The 22,282-nt window shown below is 41.1% G+C and overlaps 1 protein-coding gene across 1 annotated transcript in view; it reads left to right on the top strand.

The window, feature by feature from the left end:
• Positions 1 to 22,282, top strand: part of LOC306869270 (metalloprotease TIKI1-like) — a 64,479-nt gene that overhangs the window by 5,110 nt on the left and 37,087 nt on the right. The gene's annotated exons all lie outside the window — the stretch shown is intronic.

Below are 22,282 nucleotides of genomic sequence, written 5' to 3'. Positions count from 1 at the left end.
GACTCAAAACCCCCTTGTTGAAGCCAGACGGGTATTGCTCTATTAGAGCCGTGCAATCACCAGAGTCCTTCAGAGCGGCGGTCGCCGGAGTCGTGTCGCAGCGGCTGGAGTTTGAGCTAATGCCGTATGGAACTAACAGGATTACACTCGGAGCCATACAGCAGCGCTCTGATCGTCTGGAAGAGCTGGATTATTCAAAGCAGAGTTACTGCCACGTCACATTTACTGCTATAGCACTTTATACAATACAGACAGAGTCAAAGCAGCTTTACTGTAGTAAACGGGAAAATAATGTTGCAAAATTTTTCAGTATTTTCAATTTCAGTAGTACAGCAGCTCTACAGAAGACAATAGAGTCATTATTCGGTTCAGTGTTGATTCAGTTCCGTTCAATAACAGTCTCAGTGTTGTAAAGGTCCCTAATTGCGAAACGAATTTGATTCAGTTAAAGCAGCTCTACAGAGAAGCTCTACAGTGTCATTATGGCAGTAAAATAACCATCATGGCAAAAAATAATACACAACGTCATGCAAACTTAACTTAATTTTGTCAAGAAGTCATTTATTTATGTAGCGCTTTATAGAAAACCAATTGTTAACAGTAAAATAACAGAATCAACAATTGTTCACCAAATTCTGCTGTAAAGACAGCAGTGTGATTATTCAGCTCCAGTCGGTTCAGGAGTGACATCTGGAGAGGAGATTTCTCTATAATTGCTTTTAATGACCCTACAAGATTGGAATGTGAGAAGAAGAAGAAGACACTGACTTGGTTAAAGTATTTAACCGAAGAAATTATTTGGCAAAAAATAGCAAACAACAGCTTATCATAGAATATGCATTTTGTTTTACTATGCAAAAAACCCAAAAAAACATAATTAAGTGTAATCAGTCATTAGTATTGGATCGATTCTCTCTTGTTTCTGATTACAGCAGTCATTCTGTAGAGCAGAACTTTGCACATCATTTCATAGCGTTATTACAAAGGAAACATACATTTGTTTTACACTCCATGCTTTCAGTAAAACTGTTGCATAAAGATGTCCATTTTGCTAGGCCAGGCGTCACTTCCGGCCACTGCTGTGTGTTATGATGGTTATATCACTTGAGTAACGCTGCGGCTTCGGTCTTCCGTATGAAGCGTCTAGCAAAAGAATCGCTCTTTAAACTGAATGAATCCACATGAATGGAGCTTGAAGATCATCCTGTTTCTCTGTCTTTGCTAAGCTCTTCAATCCCTGCATCTTCAGAGGTTCTGCAGAAATCCCATCAGCGCTGTGACGAGGCTGGGCTTTCATGAGCAGACCTCACGGTGAGCCGCGGCTTTGATCGTCTTACGCACGAGTCTCTGATAGCAGCTCAGTGTTAAACGTGTGAACGCCACAGTCTCTGACGGGAATCTGCAGGAATCTGACCATTAGTTTGCTTCATTTCTGTAGCGCTTTACACAGTACAGTCCGTTTCAAAGACTTTTAAAAGATTAAATTGCTAAAATTGTATCAATTCATTTCATTGGACATAATGTTTGATGATACATTTGTGTTAAATCATAAAAAATGCAAATATTAAAATGAATTCCTAAATTTTAAAAAATAGCTACTCTGTTGAGTTTAATTGTTAAACAAACAAGTTCTGTTGCATTCGTTATCAAGGTCCGGCAAACACGTGGAAAGCATTCCCTTCCCCACTGATGGTAAACGAATATCGGAATAAATATCGTATAATATGGGGAAAATATCTATAGAAATAAATATATATATTAGTGCTGTCAAACGATTAATAAAATAAAATAAATAATATAATATAATAAAAATAAATCCATAATAAAGATCCAAAATAAAAGTTTTTGTTTACAGAATATATATTTTGTATATATAAATACACGCACATACAACATATATTTTGAAAATATTTACATGTATATATTTATATTCATATAATTTATATCCTATATAAATATAATTAATGTATAAACGTAACGTATTTTTCTTAAATATATACATGCATGTGTGTGTATTTATATATATATATATAATAAATATACACAGTAAACAGACATATTATGTAAACAAAAACTTATTTTATATATATATACAGTATATATATATATAGGCCATAACTACCATCTCTAAGCGAAATCAATGATGGAAACTCAACTATGTTCTGTAAAGCAGCGCTAAAAGACAGTAGTGTCATTATTCAGCTCCAGTCAGTTCAGAAAGATCTTTCTAATCCTCGCTGGATCTCAGGACCATCCCGCTCGGACAAAATCAGGAATGGTAAGAAGCGGCCAAATCCTTTAATAACTTCTGGCGCCTTTAATGTGCCTCAACCTCGAATTCCACTGGTGTTTTTAATGCTTACCACTTTGTGGCGTTAAACATAACTTTAAAGCTTTGAGAAAATAATCTCGCTGCCAAATCGCACTGGATTTCTAAAACACGACCAGTAATGATAAATGGTGTTTGTACAGATGGGGCCCCTTAAATGCACATTTAAATCTGCCGCCTCGCAGCGCTGCGATCACAGATGAGTCTCGGAGCGATCGGAGCGGCCCAAACAGAGTCTCACGCAGAACCAGCGCTGGAGCTCACAGAGAGGAGGCTTTTACTGCTTATGCTCACTTTTTAGAGAGAAGCCAAAAGGAAATAGCTGGCTGTTTCTGCTGCTCCTGTACACTTTTTTTAAATCAGATTTTGTGTGACACGCGGTCACATTGTGCTTTCTTCAGAATGCATTCAGCAAACTATAATAAATAAACTATAAATAAATTCAGCTCTATGCAGTTAGGATGCAAATGCACAACACAGTCACATTTCAATAGATATAGATACTGTAAGATTAATTTGCATGCTGCTGGAGCTCAGATGTTAAGGTCAGACGTGGTTTATTTTAGTAATTGTACAGTAAACATGCTGTATACTCGGCAGGAAAATAACAGTGTTAAAGAAAAGTTCAGCCAGAAATGAGAATCTGCTGTAAATGTTCTCACCCTCAGTTCATCTGAGATCAGGATGAGTGTGTCTTCATCAGGTTTGTATAAATGTGTCTCTGCATCAGTGTCTCAGCAATGGATGCTCTGCAGTGAATGGGTGCCGTCAGAATGAGAGTCCAAACAGCTGATAAAAACATCACAATAATCCACACCACTCCAGTCCATCAGTTAACATCTGGAGAAGACAAAAGATGAAACACATCCAGCATCAAGACGAGTCCATAATCCATAATAACTCTTCCTCCAGTGAAAAAGAGTTCTGGTCTGAATCAGGAGAGAAATCTGCAGATCAAGCAGCGTTTACAAGACAGAACAGCTCTAAACTTTAAAGACTTTGTCTTCTCAAGATGTTAACTGATGGACTGGAGTCCATTGCAATGTTTTTATCAGCTGTTTGGACTCTAATTCTGACAGAGCATCTATTGCTGAGATAATAACTATTCCATTATTGTTGTAAAATTAATCAATTATGAAACAAACTCATTCAGATCATTTAAGTTCTAGTTTTGTTCTTATCTGATAGTGTCAGTGCAGTTAAATTAATAATAGTACTGCATATTAATTGTCACGTGAATGGTACGTAATCAAACTGTGTGTAAGTTGTGTCTTTGTTTCAGAAACGCGTTCACACTCTCGTATTTTGCTGCATGGCTCAGTGTGTTTTAGTCCTGAAGTTTCCGCTGTAAAAACATCTCTGTGTTTCTCATTCGTGGGTCGGTTTATTTTCAGACGAAGGTGTTTTTATTCTCGTAATAAGAGTCATTGCACGAGTCTCTCTGATTTACTCCGGTGTGAAGTAGCAGGATTTTCCTAATGAGAGTCGGAGGACTTTACAGTTCCTGTCAGCAGCTGTATTTCACTGTAGTTCTTCAGCAGCAGGTGTTTCTCATTTGTTTCCACTCACACGCTCATGTTTGAGAGTTTACTGGAGTTAGACGCCGTCTGCGGATCGTTTTCCCTTCGTTCAGCTGGAAACTCTACCTCCTCAGATGTGTGAAGTTATCGGGGTGTTTTGTGTGTGATATTAAGGTGCAGGTAGTGCATCAGTGCATCACCAGTCAGAGGATCGTTTCATTCTCACAAAGATCCACTGGAGTGCTGGATTTCCTTGCTGCTGTTGACCAAACACACGACTCGTTCCTCGCTGAAGTCTGCATCCAGATCAGTTACAGACCTCTTAAAGCTCATTAGTTCTGCTGATGTTCTCATGAGCTGGCAGCTCTGTCTGTCTGTCTGCGTTAGATCAGAGTAGATCTCATGTTGTCGATCAGCCCGAGGCGTCTCTCCTCAGAAACTTGTTTCTGGTTTTAACTCGGGAACAGGCTTCACAGATCCGACCCTCAGGCGAAATCATGGATGAGAGAAGAGAGACCGGCTCCTGTCCTACTTTACTAATTACTCTAATTACCTGCGGTAAACACAACATGCACATCAGTGTACTATTGAGAAAAGTTACAGTCATTTATTTAGTATTAGCTAGAATCTTTAAGTTTAGAGCTTACAATACAGGCCTGTATTTTATTACAAAAGAGCAGATTTCAAATGTAAGCCCCTCTTGGCCTGTATTAATTTTCCATTTTTATTTATTTAATTTTTTTGTCTTTTTAATTTGATCTTATTTTTTTATTAATTTTTTATTTGTATTAATTCTGTTTTTCTTTCAGATTTTAAATATGTATTATTATTATTATTATTATTATTTATTTGTTTGTTTTGAATGAACACCCTTCATACTGCACAGTCTGTATAAGTGCTGTTCTCAGTTATTTATTAAATGATCCAGGTGCCAAGTACAGATGTTTTATTAAACATATTTGCCATTTACACGTTCAACTTAAAGTCTGCAGTGTGTGTGCATGGCTGGTTATGTTTTATCGGTATTAAATATAAAGTTTCCAGAAGGGTTTTCTTCATGCAATCATGTTTTTGAGTTTGTGATTGGTGTGTGTGTGTGTGTGTGTGTGTGTGTGAGTGAAAGCATATCTTTGCTCCAGTTTAAGCTCTTTAATGGCCATCATTCCCTGCTATTGTTCTGTCCTGTGGTCATTGACAGTCACTCAGGGATTCGTTTGTGCGTCGCCCTCTATTAGCATGTGTGTGTGAGTAATTACAGCTGCTATTGCTCCTCTTAACGTCCTATATACGTGATTATCAGAGAGGTGTTAACTGAATCAGACGGCGTGTTCATCTGGTGTTAGTGTGTCACAGGCTCTGAGAAACGAGAGAGATTGGTTATGATGCTGTACAGGCTGACGTTTTGAAGTTCATAGTAAACAGAACAATGTAAAAATATATTTTGAACAATTTCTAAACCAAGTTTATTGGAGTATGTTTTACATGTTTTTAAATAAATTATTCTTTATTTTTCATAAATTTTCTTAATTATAAATTTTTACTTGCCGTTTCTTTGTAATTATTTGTGAAATTTACTAGCGATGAATTTGATGATTGCTTATATTTTTCAGTGCGTGTTCATCAGCAGAATGTATGGAAGCCCATTTCCTCAATGGAATAAAAAATAATATCTCGAAATCCCGAGAAGTCCGAATTGTGAGTTAATATCTCTGAATTCTGACTTTTTCTTACACTTTTATAAAGAAAAATCAGAATTATGAGATATAAACTTGAAATTGCAAGATAAAAAGTCGCAATTTTAATTTTTTTATTCTGTGTCAGAAACAGACTTCCATACTAATGCAAAGCTCTGCTTATGGATTTATTTATTTTTTTCAGATTTTACCCAGATTACAGTGTTTTTCAGCTGCTTCCACACCAAATCTCTCCTTGTCACACAGTTTCTGAAAGCTGACTCTCAAACAGCAGAAGCACAAACCAAATCTACAAAACCAGACACTAATTCACAGCCTTTGACTCAGTTTTCAGTTTCATGAAACACTTTTTGCAAAACACAACACACAATTCTGTCTGTAACACACACAAATCTAACAGGAATTAATATTATGGCAAAGGTGTTTGCAAATGTTTGCTTTTGAGATGTGTTGGTGATATTTTGAATGCAGTGCTTCATTTTGCAAGAGATGTGAGGCGTTTTGCATTTTGTGTGCAATTCTTGGATTTGTGTGTAAAGTTTTGAAAAAAAGAGGCAAAGTTTTGAAAATGTGTGAAAGCAGCTGAAAAAAACCAATATCAGCCTCATCTGTTATTTCTCGCACTGAGCGTCTCAGTGTTTTGCTCTGTTTCTCAGTGGCTGAAGGTTTGTGTGGAGCTCGTGGTTTAATCTCAGAGCAGATGCTGGTGGATTCTCACTTTAACACCAGCGACACACAGACGTCTCCGTCAGCACCAGAGCTCCATACACTCGTGTGTGTCCTGTGATTATATGTAGAGTGCTCAACATTAGGACGGCTGATGTAATCCCCTCCTGCAGCAGATGAAAGACGCTGCTGTCAAACTCTCTTTCACGCCGGCGGTCACTCGCTCTTTGAAGTCTCTCGCAGCTCTCTGACCGATCCACAGAGCGATTCTCGCGAGCGCTGTATTGTTGAGCTGTTGTTCTTGGAGGGTCTCGTGTGTGAAAGCGTTTGCTCGCGGCCTGCACCCCTGCATTGTTTACTTTTTGTCCCGGCTGAGAGAGAATTCCACGCATTTTCAGGGTCATTTACACCCAAAAGAGTGTTTGTCTTTGGGGATGGAGCTTTTTGTGTGTGTGTGAGAGTGTGTGTGCTCACTGACCTCATAAAAACTACACACACTCTCTCACAGTGAACATGCTGTCGCTCTATTAGTTGTTTAAAGCCCCGATATGCTCACAGTCCAAGATTAGGATGAGTGTGTTTCTTCATCAGGTTTGTAGAAATGTGTCTCTGCATCAGTGTCTCAGCAATGGATGCTCTGCAGTGAATGGGTGCCGTCAGAATGAGAGTCCAAACAGCTGATAAAAACATCACAATAATCCACACCACTCCAGTCCATCAGTTAACATCTGGAGAAGACTAAAGCTGTGTTTTTAGAAACAAATCCTTCATCAGTGTTCTGCATTACAAGCAACGTCAGTTACGTAATCAGATTACTTTGTCAAGTAACTAGATGTGTTACCTTTAAATTTACAAGAAAGTTACTTTTTCAAATAAGTAACAAATAAATAAGCAAGCCCAGCTCAGGTGACAAAAAGTAATGCAAAAATAATGTAATCCATTTCTTCCATAAAAAGTAACGCAATTAGTTACATTTTATGGAGATACGCAATATTTTATTGCATTACTTTTAAAAGTAACTTTCCCCAACATTAAGACATTTTTAACTTCAAACCATTGCTTCCAACTAAAATACAAATTCATAATCCATAATAACGCTTAATTCGGGATCATTGGTGAGCAAGTGATGAATGCTGCATTTCTCCAAATCTGATGAAGAAACAAACTCATCTTAATCTTGGACGGCTTGAGGATGGGCACATTTACAGCAGATTTTCATTTTTGGGTGAACTATTCCTATAATAAAGCATCTTTACATTATCGAGCATGTAAATAACTTGTGTCAGTGTCGCTATAGAATTAGAAGTACAACTTTAATTTCTACTGTAATTCCTCAGCGACTGAGCAGAAGAAATGAACTGCAGAAGATTTCTGCATCACAGAAGGCGGAGCCTCAGAGCCACGCCCACCTGTTGTGTAATCGCCACAAACCTCTGATAGTATCCATCTAGGTGTTTGCCAGCCGGAGAGAACTTTGCAGGAAATGTCACTATGTCAAGCTGTTTCGAGCTCCTGCTTTCATTTGCAATGGCTTCATATTTGTTCTTCAGTCGGGGCTTTTATTATCTGCTCTTCCACAACTGACTTCACTCATGCAACCTTCGTCTTTTGGTTATTTCTCTATACCTTTGTAAACACTTTTGAAGACATTTTTAGTAGGGGTGCTCCGATCAGGATTTTTGAGGCCGATCACCGATTGCTGATCACAGAAAGCAGTATCTGTCGATCCGGTCACCGATACGGATCTTTTTAAAGCCTTCTTTTTATTATGTAGAATTATTTATAGTGATACTCCAATCAGGATTTTTAGACATTTATTCAGGGCCTGAATTTCATTTGTTTTTTATTAATTACCCCCTTAGGTGACTCTTGTGAGAGGGATTTTTTTAATTTGAGGGGTGGAGGGGGCATTTTTTAGACATTTTTCAAAAGTATATATTTATCTCACCTAAATGTTTGATCATGCAGTGCATTTTTATTTGTACAATCGTGCAATGGCTTACACACAGAACAAGCCTGATTTTGTGAGCTGTATATGAGGTGGCAGGTTCACACACAGGCCTACTCCGTTTGCAGTGTGTATGCAGTCCATGTGCAGTACATAAGCACTGTGCTTTCACACCGGAGTCTGCAACTGATCTGTGTCTGTTTACCACAAACACAACATTTATCCATTATTTTGATTTCAAATCCAAGCATTTTCAACATTGTGATTATTTTTTTACTCAGTATTTGTATTTTCAACAGTAATAGAATCTTTCATAGCCGTGTTTAAACACAATAAATATAAGCAAAGCAACACATTATTCAATGCATTTTACTTTTGCATTTACTTCTAGATTTGTATATTAAATTGCTCAAGTGGCAAAAAATGTACCCCCGGTTTCACAGACAAGGCTTAAGCCTAGTCCGAGACTAAAATGTAATTCTGAGCTGTTTCAACTGAAAAAAAAACTTGCACTGACTTATCATAAAATATATGTAACGGTCTGTGGTTGTGGATGAAGGCGCACGACGAAAAAGAGTAAACAAGAGTAGTCTTTAATAAACAGCATCAACTCACTTACGACACTGTTAACTTTCAAAACAATCAGACAAAAACAAAGGCAGAACTGAGGACTTATAAAGGGGCTGGAACAAACGAGGAAACAAGGTAATTAAACACAGGTGATGACGATCATTAATTAACAAAACTAGGACACAAACTAAAACAGGAAGAACCAAATAAGGACAAAAGGAAACTAAACAAACAGTTCTGTTACAGATATCGCCCCCCTCCCGGAAGGTGCGTCCCGCACCGTAACAGTAACATCGGGGAGGGGGGGCGGGCGTCCTGGAGGCTGGAGCAGAACCAGGCTAGGACAGTGAAGCCTCCAGGACGGATCAGGAGCTTTGGGAGACCATGTCAGGACTGGAGATTCGGGAGGCCATGGCAGAACTGGAGACTTGGGAATCCTTGGTGGATCCGGAGCCTTAGGAGGCCATGGCAGGACTGGAGATTCGGGAGGCCATGGCGGAACTGGAGACTTGGGAATCCTTGGTGGATCCGGAGCCTTAGGAGGCCATGGCAGGATTGGAGATTCGGGAGACCATGGCGGATCTGGGGCCTTGGAAGGCCATGATGGATCTGGGTCCTTGGACGACCATGGCGGATCAGGGTCCTCGGGTGACCATGGCGGATCTGGATGCTCGGGCGGCCATGGCGGGTCGGGGTCCTCGGGCGGCCTTGGCGGGTCGGGGTCCTCGGGCGGCCATGATGGATCTGGACCAACGAGACTTCAGGTGGGCTGGACGGGACCAGCGGGAACTCAGGTGGGCTGGACGGGACCAGCGGGAACTCAGGTGGGCTGGACGGGACCAGCGGGAACTCAGGTGGGCTGGACGGGACCAGCGGGAACTCAGGTGGGCTGGACGGGACCAGCGGGAACTCAGGTGAGCACTTGCGAGGTGCAGGAATTGGTGGGCGCAGACGAGGAGCAGGCAATGGAAGGCGCTGGCGAGGAGCGGGCACTGGAGGGCGCTTGCGAAGAGCAGGCACTGGTAGGCACTGATGAGAAGACATTGGAGAAAGAACGGGAGCCGAGAACTCCGGGGGAAGAGTCTCATCCATTAGCCCCTCGTTCTGCGTTGGAGGAGCCTGAGTGTGAGTGGGCAGTGGAAATATCCCCATCTCCAACGGCGCAACGTTCATCGCCGGTTGCGGCGGATTCCTCATCGCCGCAGACGGAACATACTTCGCCGGGGATGGCGGAATTTTCTCCGTTGTGGGTGGCGGAATCATCCCCATCGGCGCAACGTTCATCGCCGGTTGCGGCGGATTCCTCATCGCCGCTGACGGAACACACTTCGCCGTGGGTGGTGGGAACATCCTCGCCGCGGGCGGAGGAAGCAGGTGGATCGGCACCAACCCTCCGTTGCTGGGAACCAAAACCAACCGCCTCCTCATTTTCGGTTACGGTCTGATCTTCTGTAACGGTCTGTGGTTGTGGATGAAGGCGCACGACGAAAAAGAGTAAACAAAAGAGTAGTCTTTAATAAACAGCATCAACTCACTTACGACATTATGTTAACTTAAGATCAGACAAAAACAAAGGCAGAACTGAGGACTTATAAAGGGGCTGGAACAAACGAGGAAACAAGGTAATTAATTAAACACAGGTGATGACGATCATTAATTAACAAAACTAGGACACAAACTAAAACAGGAAGAACCAAATAAGGACAAAAGGAAACTAAACAAACAGTTCTGTTACAATATATCAGTGCCTTTGTTTTGTTTCAAGATGCACACCAGTAATATTTTTTTTCTAAGCATGTTTATAAAAATTACTTAAATGTACTAATTGAACTATGGCCTAATCCTGGTTTAGTCTAAACCCTGTCTGTGAAACCAGGCCTTAAACTACTTACGTTATCACAAATTTACCATTGACAGAAACAGACAGCTCTACTGCCTTTCCTTTTGCATTTGAATCTTTATTACAAGCAATCCTGCGGTTCATAAAGAACTTTTTTCTACCTCCATGAGTACCATTTATTATTGCCTTATCTAAAAGTGCTCTTTCCCTTTAAACCTAGCCAAAAACCCTATGTGTTGACTGTGAAACACAGTAGACTTTAATTATATGCATTAATGGTGTTATTACTACATTTTCGTGTCAATCCATGTTCATACACACTGCAAATGGTTGTGAACCTGGCGTTGTGTGTGTGTGTGTGTGTGTGTGTGTGTGCGCTGAATGGTTTAAACACTGGCAAGAACTAAAAAGAAATGCAATTTATAAACTATAGTGAAGACGCGACCCTGCCTCGATTGTGCAAGCGACAGTTCCAGTCAACTATGCAGCGTTCGCTTATAGTGCAGACACGATTTGATTGGAAGCCATTTGCGCACATTGAGAGAGAAAGAGAGAGCGCATGTGCAGTGATTCACTCACGCTGTTTGTGAAATTACGTCTCACATAAGGTTTTCAAATTACTTTATAAGTTAATGAAGAAATATGAACTGTACCTCACCTACAGCATTATAATTATTTCACCCGCGCTGGACAGAGACTGAGACAGTGCTGTATGTCGTGCCAGATCTCTCACAGCAGGCGCGTCATCAGCTTGAGATCGGTTTTTTGAGACCGCCGATCAAACATCATCAACCGATTATCGGCCGATAGTGATCAGTAGCCGATCAATCGGAGCACCCCTAATTTTTAGCAGTCAAACCTTAATTAATTTTATATATTTTTTTCTAAAACCTTTTATAGTAGCACTTTTATAGTATTTCAACGCATTTCTCACCATGAAAATAGCCAACGAAGCTGGTGTGGCATTAAAACACCAACCAACCGACCAGCTCTTTACCGCTGTGTTTCTCAAACTCTTCTCTTTTCCCAGACTTTGTCAGAATTCCTCTGTGAAAATCCTCATGCACAGGATGGTTTCCCTCCCTCACAATCACAATCACACGGATGCGGATGCATTCAGAAGCAACTCTGTTTCAAATATGTTTAGTGTGTGTGAGTGTACCTGTTTTTATATTCAGGTGGGGACTTAAACCTGAATACACACAGACTCATGGGGACTTGTGTCATGGTGGGGACCTAATCTGTCCCCATGGGTAAACAAGCTAATAAATCACACAGAATGTCGTTTTTTGAAAATCTAAAAATGCAGAAAGTTTCCTGTGAGGGGTAAATTTAGGTGTAGGGTTGGTGTAGGGCAACAGAATATACGGTCTGTACAGTAGAAAACCATTACGCCTATGAGAGTCCCCACAAGGATAGCAAACCAGACGTGTGTGTGTGTTGGCGGTCTGACGGATGGACTCTGTTTCAGTGTCTACATCAATTTTGAAGCTGGTTGAAAAGCCACAAACAGCCGATGGCTCGCGGCCACATGCAGATCCATTTCTTTGGGATTGAGAGGTTATCCGCACATATTTTCCACTACAGGGACGATTTTACATGGCGAGACGTGAAGATTTTCAGTGTGAGATTCTTGAGCTGAAGCCAAGCAGACACGTGCAACTTCACATATTTCTGTGGTTTGATTGTGCATGTGAGTTCACTTTTGGAATTTGTGGAATCTTGTAATGTTTTACTTACTTTTTACTTTACTTTACTTTTGTCATTTAGCAGACGCTTTTGTCCAAAGCGACTTACAAATAAGAAAAAGTAACTAAAACTAAAAGATACAACTCTATAAATACTATATACCCACATATTTAAGAAAATAAAGAAATTAAATAAAATTGACACATGCATATTACAACATTTCAATAATAAACATATAAATGAAAAAACTAAAATAAAAAGCGATACTTCTATCCCTTGCCGGTGTCCCTGCCCGGTGGTTTTACCTCTAAAAGGTGCATATTTGTACCGCAGAGTATAAGAATGTACCATTAAGGTACTTCTATGAACCTTTTAGGGGTAAATAAGACACAAAGTTGATCTTTAAGAGTTTTACAATTACAATGTTTGAGAGTGTTGTGGCATACTAAACATTTGAATCATTTTCTAACTCTTGTACAGTTATCACATGTGCTCAGATTCACCGAGAGACCTTTGGACACGTTTGTGTTTGAGGTTCCCTGTTCTTGCGAGCTGATTGGCTGAGGCTGCGTGTGTGGGCCGGATGAAGCTGTCAATCAAAGCGCAGTCACTTTACTTAAGCGTGTGACACTGATTCTGTCAGACAGCGTAAATATTTGGCTGTGATTGAGCTGTAAGGTAAACAGGGGGCCTGCGGAGTAAATGCAGAACACAGACTAAATGACCTGCGTTTCTCTAGACTGATCAAAGCGTTTATGCACTGCATCTACACCGACCTGCATTTGTCTGTTCAACGCATAACCGCACCACAATTAGTTCCAGACAAGAACCACCTACTTAGAATAACATTAGACATAAAATCTCATTAGAGCTCAAGACTGAAGGCCTACAGCTTCTGCATTTCCATAGACACAGACATTTCCACAAATACATATACATATATCAGTGCATTAGTGGCTATGTTTTTAAGAATGAGTCATTGAATCATTTATTCTATTCTTAAAAGTGACTCTTTATGAGTGAGTCACTTAAATCGTTCAGCATTCAAATGATTTCAAATGACTCATGCTTAAATCATATTTTAAATATGTAATTTATTATTATATGATTTATTCAGTTGATTCATTCGGGATTTAAATGACTGTTTAAATGACTGAGTCACCTGTGTTTGAATCATTCATTCAATGTAAATTTATATAATATAAATTACTCTTTATGAGTGAGTCACCTGAATCATTCAGCACCTGTGCCTCACACTTAAATTATATTTTAAATATTAATTCAATTCGTGTTTGCATATATAGTCCACACATCTCTCTCTGTGTGTGAAATTTTCAGAAGAAGGAATGATAAAACTGTCTCATAATTCTTGAGACGAGAGGGACAGCCGTCTGAAGCGCTGGAGCCGCAGCTTTCAGGAGGACCTTTAGCGTGTTGATGTTTAACTCACTAATGCGGTGCGGAAATGTTTACGGCGGTACTAGCTGCTTTTAGTGATGCTTTTGAGCTGGTCTGGAGCCGTCATGTGAGATAAAGACCCTCCACAGGGAATGAAAAGAAAGCAGACAGCAAATTGTGACGCTTAGTGAAATCTGCTGGAGATGAAACACAGAAAACAGTGTCTGGTGATGTTTTGTGTGGAATTTCAGTTTCTCCTGAGGTGAATCATTTCACAGACAAAAGTTGTACACTCTACTTAATGCAGAGGCGTTGTGTGCTGCTCGATTGCTCCTGTCTGCCGTTCTGCTGAGAGGTTTGCGATTGTAGCTCCATGTAGCTTCGCTTTCTGCTGAATTTTACTATCACTCTCTGTTGTTTAAAGTGATAAAATATAACTTAATTCCCTCCATATTTCTGATATTATCTATCAAACTAATCTGACTAATTTGATCGTTCGCTTTTAATCTAAAACCGCGAGTGCAACGCGTGTGCCATGCGTTAGCATTCGTTAGCCGGTTAGCTTGTCATTCACGTTTCCACTCACGCTTCTATTCGCACCTATTATTGTTTTCTTTTTTCTCGCTCCTTTTCATCTCTCTCTCGCTCCGTTTGAACTCACAAGTTCATCAAACAACAGTGGTAAGTAAATCATTCCTCTATCACGGTTAGTAATGGCTTCTCCTTCTCTTGTTATTTGCACTTCATGTCACATGTATAGTTTATCTCTCTCTGTCGGCGACGAGGGATTCACATGTGATAAATGCAGGGAAATAGTTAGGCTGACAGAAGATTTCAGAACTAGAGACACACATCCAAACTTTAGTTGAGGACAGTAAGAATGTGAGGGCTGTAGATACGGCTTTGGATGCGACTAGCTCAGGGAGTCCTGTACATTGTTCGGTTCTGGTAGAGCCCATGCAGCAGGGCAGCTGGGTGACTGTGAGGCGGCCTAGTCTCGGGTCAAAACACCACTCTTCCGTTCCGATCAGAACATCAAACAGGTTCTCCCCACTCAGTGACGCACCCACTGAGAAACCTGATGAAAGTGCTCTAGTTATTGGCGATTCTATTGTACGGAACGTGAAAATAGAGACACCAGCCACCATAGACCATTGTTTACCGGGAGAGCACCTGACATCTTAGCAAATTTAAAAGTGCTGACTAATGCTAAACGTAAATTCAGTAAGATTGTTATTAATCTCGGCGATAATGATATTCAACTTCGCCAGTCGGAGATCACTAAATATAATGTTAAAGAGGTGTGTGAACTTGCAGGTACGATGTCAGACATTGTAATATGCTCTGGTCCCCTCCCTGCTTACCGGGGTGATGAGATTCATAGCAGACTGTCGTCACTCAATGGCTGGATGTCTAAGTGGTGCCCGCAGAATAGCATAGACTTTATAGACAATTGGACAAGTTTTTGGGGCAGACCTGTTGAAAAGAGATGGTGTTCATCCTTTCTGGGGTGGTGCCGCTCTTCTCTCTAGAAATATGGCACATAGTCTTAGAGTTTGTACTTGACTGAGGCCCAGGTCAGGAAGCAGACAGACTGGCTAAACCGACCGTCTGCTAGCCGCCTCACATCACAGAAGTCAGTTAATTCTCAGCACATAGAGACTCCTTCACCTAGATATCACACTATAGAGACTGTGTCTGTTCCCCGAACTAGAAAATACAGAAAACATCCAAACCAAAGTAAGAGTAATAATTTAATTGATGTTCAACAAATAAAAAATGCTTACCATACAGAGAAACAATTGATAAAACCTGGCTTACTGAATATCAGGTGCCTTTCTACAAAAGCACTTTTTGTAAATGATTTGATCAATGATTATAACCTAGATTGGCTCTGTTTGACAGAAACATGGCTAAAACCAGATGAATACATTACTTTAAATGAGTCCACCCCCCAAGATTACTGCTATAAAAATGAGCCACGTTCAAAAGGTAAAGGGGGAGGTGTTGCTACAATTTATAGCAATATTCTCAGTATTTCTCAGAGGGTATGCTTTAAGTGTAACTCGTTTGAAGTTATGGTGCTGTGTATAACATTATCTAGAGAAACACGTGTTATTGATAAATCCCCTATGATGTTTGTACTGGCTACTGTATACAGGCCACCATACAGATTCCATAAAGAATTTGATGATTTTCTATCTGAGTTAGTACTGGCTGCAGATAAAGTCCTAATTGTTGGTGATTTTAATATCCATGTCGATAATGAAAAAGATGCATTAGGATCAGCATTCATAGACATTCTGAACTCTATTGGGGTTAGACAACATGTTTCCGGACCTACTCATTGTCAAAATCATACTCTAGATTTAATACTGTCACAAGGAATTGATGTTAGTGGTGTTGAAATTCTGTGTCCTCAACTGAGCAAGTCCCGTGGACCTCCCAGACACTACCGGCCTGAGCTGGAGAGAGGGGATTTACCGATGTCTGGGAAGCGTCCGGGCCCGAGCCAGCCCACCGTCGTCCGCGGATCTCCCGAGCCCTCTGCAATTCGTGCCCCCGCGAACCCGCGCTTCCAGAGTGCCCCGCGAATCCGCGCTTCAAGAGCGTACTCCTGTGCCTGCTCCTCACTGCTCCGCCAGCTCTCCTGCGTCTCCGCTGGTCCCGTCCAGCTCTCCTGCGTCTCCGCTGGGGCCGTCCAGCTCTCCTACGTCTCCGCTGGTCCTGTCCAGATCTCCTACGTCTCCGCTGGGGCCGTCTAGCTCTCCTGCGTCTCCACTGGTCCTGTCCAGCTCAGCTCCTCAAGAGCGCCCCCAAGTGTCTGCGCTTCAAGAGCGCCCCCAAGTGTCTGCGCTTCAAGAGCGGCCCCAAGTGTCTGCGCTTCAAGAACGCCCCCAAGTGTCTGCACTTCAAGAGCGGCCCCAAGTGTCTGCGCTTCAAGAGCGGCCCCAAGTGTCTGCGCTTCAAGAGTGGACCCAAGTGTCTGCGCTTCAAGAGCGCCCTCCAGTGCCGGCTCCTCACACGTGCCCTCCTGCGTCTCCGCTGGTTTCGTCCAGCTCCGCACTGCAAGAGCACCCCTCAGAGTCTGCACTGCAAGAGCGCCCCACAAAGCCCGCTCCTCAGTGGCTCGCAGGGGGGAACTTCCATCGGTGACAGAATGGAGAAAAAAAACCTTGAGAGAAACCAGGCTCAGTTGGGGGCCAGTTCTCCTCTGGCTAAACGAACCAGCAGTTTGTGATGAGGACTCATCTGGTTCCTGTGGTCTTGTCTCGATGGCCGTCTAGGTGACGAGGTCTTCACTGGGGATCTGATTCTGGGGCTCATCTACAACCCGAATTCCGTAAATGTCTGGAAATTTTTTAAATTTGAATAAAATTAAAACTAAAAGAATTTCAAATCACATGAGCCAATATATTATTCACAATAGAACATAGATATAACAAATGTTTAAACTGAGAAATTTAAAAGAAAATTTGCACAAAATGAGCCCATTTCAAATTTGATGCCTGCTACAGGTCTCAAAATAGTTGGGACGGGGTCATGTTTACCATGGTGTAGCAGTTTGAAGACGTCTGGGCATCGAGGTTATGAGTTTCTGAAGTTTTGGTGTTGGAATTTGGTCCCATTCTTGCCTGATATAGGTTTCCAGCTGCTGAAGAGTTCATGGTCGTCTTTGACGTATTTTTCGTTTAATGATGCACCAAATGTTCTCTATAGGTGAAAGATCTGGGGTGTATTCCAGAAGGGAGGTTCAGCAAACTCTGAATGAAAACTTGAACTCTGGGTTAACAAACCCCAAAATAGGAAACTCTGAATTTACGGTTTCAGAACAGCTGAACAGGGTTAGTTCAATCCACTCTGAGTTTAGCGCGTGCACAACGACTTTGAAAAGCCATGATTAATGGAGCTCCGAAATTACGATTCACCATGGCAACAGCACCGCCAAAAAGACTTCTACATTCTACGCAATATGTAACTTTAAGTCTTAATCACTGTTATAATGGTGAAAACTGGCAGAACGGTAAGTTATTGAAGTAATGTTCATTTTTATGGTACCCCATGGGCAAAAAATACAAATAAAATAAAAAAACAACACAACATGGCTGCAGAAAAAAAAATAACATAAAAACATAATTCAATCAGGTAAAGCTTCAAGTGTAAAGTTTCATGGGTGTAGGCTACATGACTTTACAAACATTAGACATATTCAATAAATATCAGTGTGTATTTCAATGTGCAGCAGTCTTTTCCACATAGTCTAATGATCTTTTCACATAATTAATTGTTCTCTCATCCAACATACATTTCTTAATTAGGGTAATGAAATAAACATTTGACTTCTATTCAGTTAACAGCAAAAAGGCAGAGACTCGTAAAATGAGGGGAGAACCTGCACCAGCACCACTGAGAGATGAAGAGGAGATGGCCACAATACCAATATTAACATCCAACTGGGAAAAGAATAACTGCTGCTTTTGTATTTGTAGGAAATAAAGATGACCAAATAAATTGTGAATAATTTGTGTTTGTTTAACAGCTGGGGTGGTGGTTACAGCATAGATATCTTGTACTACCCTTCCATCTGGCATCCTTCCATTCCATACAGTAGTCAGTTTAATTGTCGGAAGGCACGATTATAGGAATATGTGTGTCATCAGTGCATCCAACCACACTGGAAATCCTAAAGGAAATTCTAATTATTAGGTTACTTCAAGAGGTCGCAGCAAGATGTTATCAAGTGATTTTCATTTAAAAGTGGTAAATAAATCTGCATGTGGATATAGCAAAATAAAATAAAATAGAATCCTCTCCTGATGTAAATGTAACTCCCCACAAATGAATGTAGCCTCCTCATCTACAGGATCCCGTGTAAAATGACATGCCATTTTTGTCACATTTACAGTGTCTGCATGATGAAAACGAAAGTAGTGCGGTGAGGAAAATAATCTTGTTTCCATTTTGCATTAAGATTATTTTTCTTACCCCACTGGCAGATCATTTTACTTGTTTCCCCCAGGAAACAAGACTAAATATCGTATTTTACTTGATTTTATATAGAAACTGCATCTTGATTTAAGAGCTTTTTTTATTTTTGATCTTGAAATAAGGCAAAAATCTCAGCAATAAAAGGATTTTTACAGCATTAATGAATGAATGAGGTATTTAAACATCGCTTACGCTTTAAAAAGGGGGAGGAGACCCAAAGAAACTCTGATTTTCCTGCTCCCGACCAGGTTAGGTTCACAGAGAAAGTTACTGTGGTAACTTACCAAGAGGTTTAGTTTTGTCTTTTATTGGAGCCGAAAACCCTTTTCTGGGATTAACAAACTCTGAGTTTCCAACAAAACCCGCTTTCTGGAATACACCCCTGGACTGCAGGCAGGCCAATTCAGCACCTGGACTCTTCTAATACGAAGCCATGGTGTTGTAATAGCTGCAGTATGTGGTTTTGCATTGTCCTGCTGAAATAGACGTCGTCTGGAGGGAAACCTAAAACCTTTATATACCTTTCAGCATTCATAGTGCCTTCCAAAACATGCAAGCTGCCCATACCGTATGCACTTATGCACCCCATACCATCAGAGATGCTGGCTTTTGAACTGAATGCTGATAACATGCTGGAGGGTCTTCCTCCTCTTTAGCCCGGAGGACATGGCGTCCGTGATTTCCAACAAGAATGTCAAATTTGGACTCGTCTGATCATAGAACACTTTTCCACTTTGAAACGGTCAATATTTTTGGTGTAAACGGGCCTTAAGACTAATATTATTTCAGCCCTGTCACAGATTTTCAGCTGATTTGAGTGTTTGGGAAACCTGTTTGGACTCAATCATCGGTATTATTTCTGTGATTGTGTTCGGTGCAGAAATCAAACACTCTTCAGCTCTGTGGAGTGTTTTCAGCGCATGCATCATAACGCAACGGGCGATTTCCATCACAAAGCGGAATTATTGACTTTCATAGGGCCGCAGTGCTTTGATATGGATGCTCTCTGGTTCCCGCGCGTGTGAATGTGGCCAGTGACCCACAAAACGGACACAACGCATTTGTTAAGGCCTGGCTCTTTCATTCAGCGCCTCCTCCTCCTCCGCGCCGTAATTTCAGGGGCTGAAAGGCTCTTTTGCGCCGCTGAAGATGCTTTGGCCGTGGCAGATGGAGGGAGTTTGGGAGGCTAGCGGGGTGGCGATAGGCTAATTTGAGCAGCACAAAGCCGGCGTGCTTTCAAATGCAGAGCAGGAGGCTTTGATGAGTGCAGGATGAAAGCGCAGGGAGCCCAGCGGACGACGGGGGCCCTTTGTTCCAAACAAGAAGGCATCTGCTGGGCTTTGCCCTCCTCTCTGGGACGAGCCCCTCCAACTATGACGGATGGGGCCAGAGAGTGTCACCGGCGCTGATGAAAAGAGCTTGAATGTGTGTGTGTGTGTGTGTGTGTGAGTGAGTGCGTGAGTGTGTGTGTGTGTGTGTGTGAGTGCGTGTGTGTGTGAGTGAGTGCGTGTATGTGTGTGTGTGTGTGAGTGAGTGCGTGTATGTATGTGTGTGTGTGAGTGAGTGCGTGTATGTATGTGTGTGTGTGTGTGTGTGAGTGCGCGCGTGAGTGAGTGCGTGTATGTGTGTGTGTGTGAGTGAGTGCGTGTATGTATGCGTGTGTGTGTGTGTGTGTGTGTGTGAGTGCGTGTGAGTGCGTGTGTGTGTGTGTGTGTGAGTGTGTGAGTGTGTGTGTGTGTGTGAGTGCGTGTGTGTGTGTGTGAGTGTGTGTGAGTGATGTCCCCACAAGTATAGTAAAACCTGAAATTGTTGACATTGTTGGGAGTTGCCTGCGGTTTTAATTAAAATTATTAGAAAAATAGTAAATGATGTTTATCTGAAAGTGTAAGAATGCAAGCAGGTTTTCTGTAAGGGGTAGGTTTAGGGTTAGGGGATAGAAAATATCATTTGGTCAGTATAAAAGTAATAGAAGTCTATGGAAAGTCCCCACAATTCACAGAAACACGTGTGTGTGTGTGTGTGTGTGTGTGTGTGTGTGTTTGTGTGTGTACAGGTTTATATATCCTGGTGGGGACTTAAACCTGAATACACATATACTCATGGGGACTCGTGTCATGGTGGGGACCTAAATTGAGGACCCCATGGGTACAAAAGCTTATAAATTATACAGAATGAGTTTTTTTGAGAAATTCAAAATGCAGAAAGTTTCTTGTGAGGTGTAGGGTGATAGAAAATACAGTTTGTACAGTATAAAAACCATTACGCCTATGGAGAGTCCCTACAAGGATAACTGACTGTGTGTGTGTGTGTGTGTGTGTGTGTGTAAACACTGGGGAATGTCATGGTGACACAATGGGGAGCTGCAGCAGAAGCAACAAAAAGCGGCAGCTAGAACTAATTGAGAGAAACTCTCCTCCGCGGAGCCTTTGATCTGTGAGAGATTCACTCACGCTTCAGCAGAACCTCCTTCAGGAGCTTCAGACACAAACACTTCTGCTTCTAGTCAGTCTTCACTAGTACTAGTCCTCGTATACTGATCAAGTCTCTGATTGTGTAAGTGCAGTGTTGTGTATGTTGTTGTGCTTCTACTTTACTACGTGATCAGACTCTCTTCAGACCGTTCAAATCCAGCTATCAAACACCTGCCACACCATTTACATTTTCTGATAAAGTAAAAATCTACATTATAAAGTGATTTTTCAAAGTTAATTTTTCATCTGCACTCCCTTAGATACCAAAAACCATTCCTGTACATATCACAGCAGAGTTTTCCTCCATAATGTCTTAAAATGTCTATATATTACAGACATTACACACGTTTTATTAATTACTTAGCACCTTATTTTAAAACTTTTTTTGTCATTAGCACCAATGGTGCGAGAAACCTATTGGAATTGCCCCATTTATTATTTTTATTATAATTAGTATTTTTCTTCTTCTTCTCCAAAATGAATAGCATTTTTGAGGGCCCAAACACGCTGGAAAACTCATATAACTGCACACACGCCAGAAGAGGTGAATATTTATGTCTAATATGGGTTTCAGAAGTGAATGTGGCAAAAGTGTCTCGATAGCGCCACCTATACACATTCAACGAAGTGTCCCTCAAGCTATGTTTCACGTACATGTACAAAGATCGGTACACACATGCAGCGCACCGATACCTACAAAAACGTATCTTGGAGCAAAATCCAAAACCAAACAGGAAATCAGTTATTTTGAATTTTCTCAGCAGATTTTGTGTTGTTTTTGCCATTTTCAGGTGTTGTATTATGTTGATCATGCATATTTCTTATTCTTGTCATTACATTACAGTTTTGTTTTTAACACTTTGGTAATATTGTGATACCAATACACTACAATTACATTTAAATAAAATATTATTATGTTGTTAAGACTTTCTACTAAGTTGTTATGTTTAATTCAATCTCTTTTTATTTCTTGGTCACTATTTGTGAAATGCACTTGCAATTTCTGAGTGAAAATAATCAATCCTACAACATGTTTTTCAGTGTATGTAAGTAGAAGCTGTTTGGATGTTAAATGAGAGTTCAGTTTATAATGAATGCTTTGAGACAAACGTCATCAGCTGCATTCATGCTGGGTGGACCTTGGCCCACAATGCACTGGGGCTTTCAG

Source organism: Barbus barbus, assembly GCF_936440315.1.
Source record: "Barbus barbus genome assembly, chromosome: 5".
Lineage (NCBI taxonomy): Eukaryota > Metazoa > Chordata > Actinopteri > Cypriniformes > Cyprinidae > Barbus > Barbus barbus.
Note: the sequence above shows the minus strand (reverse complement) of the source record. Positions and strands in the feature narration are given on the sequence as shown.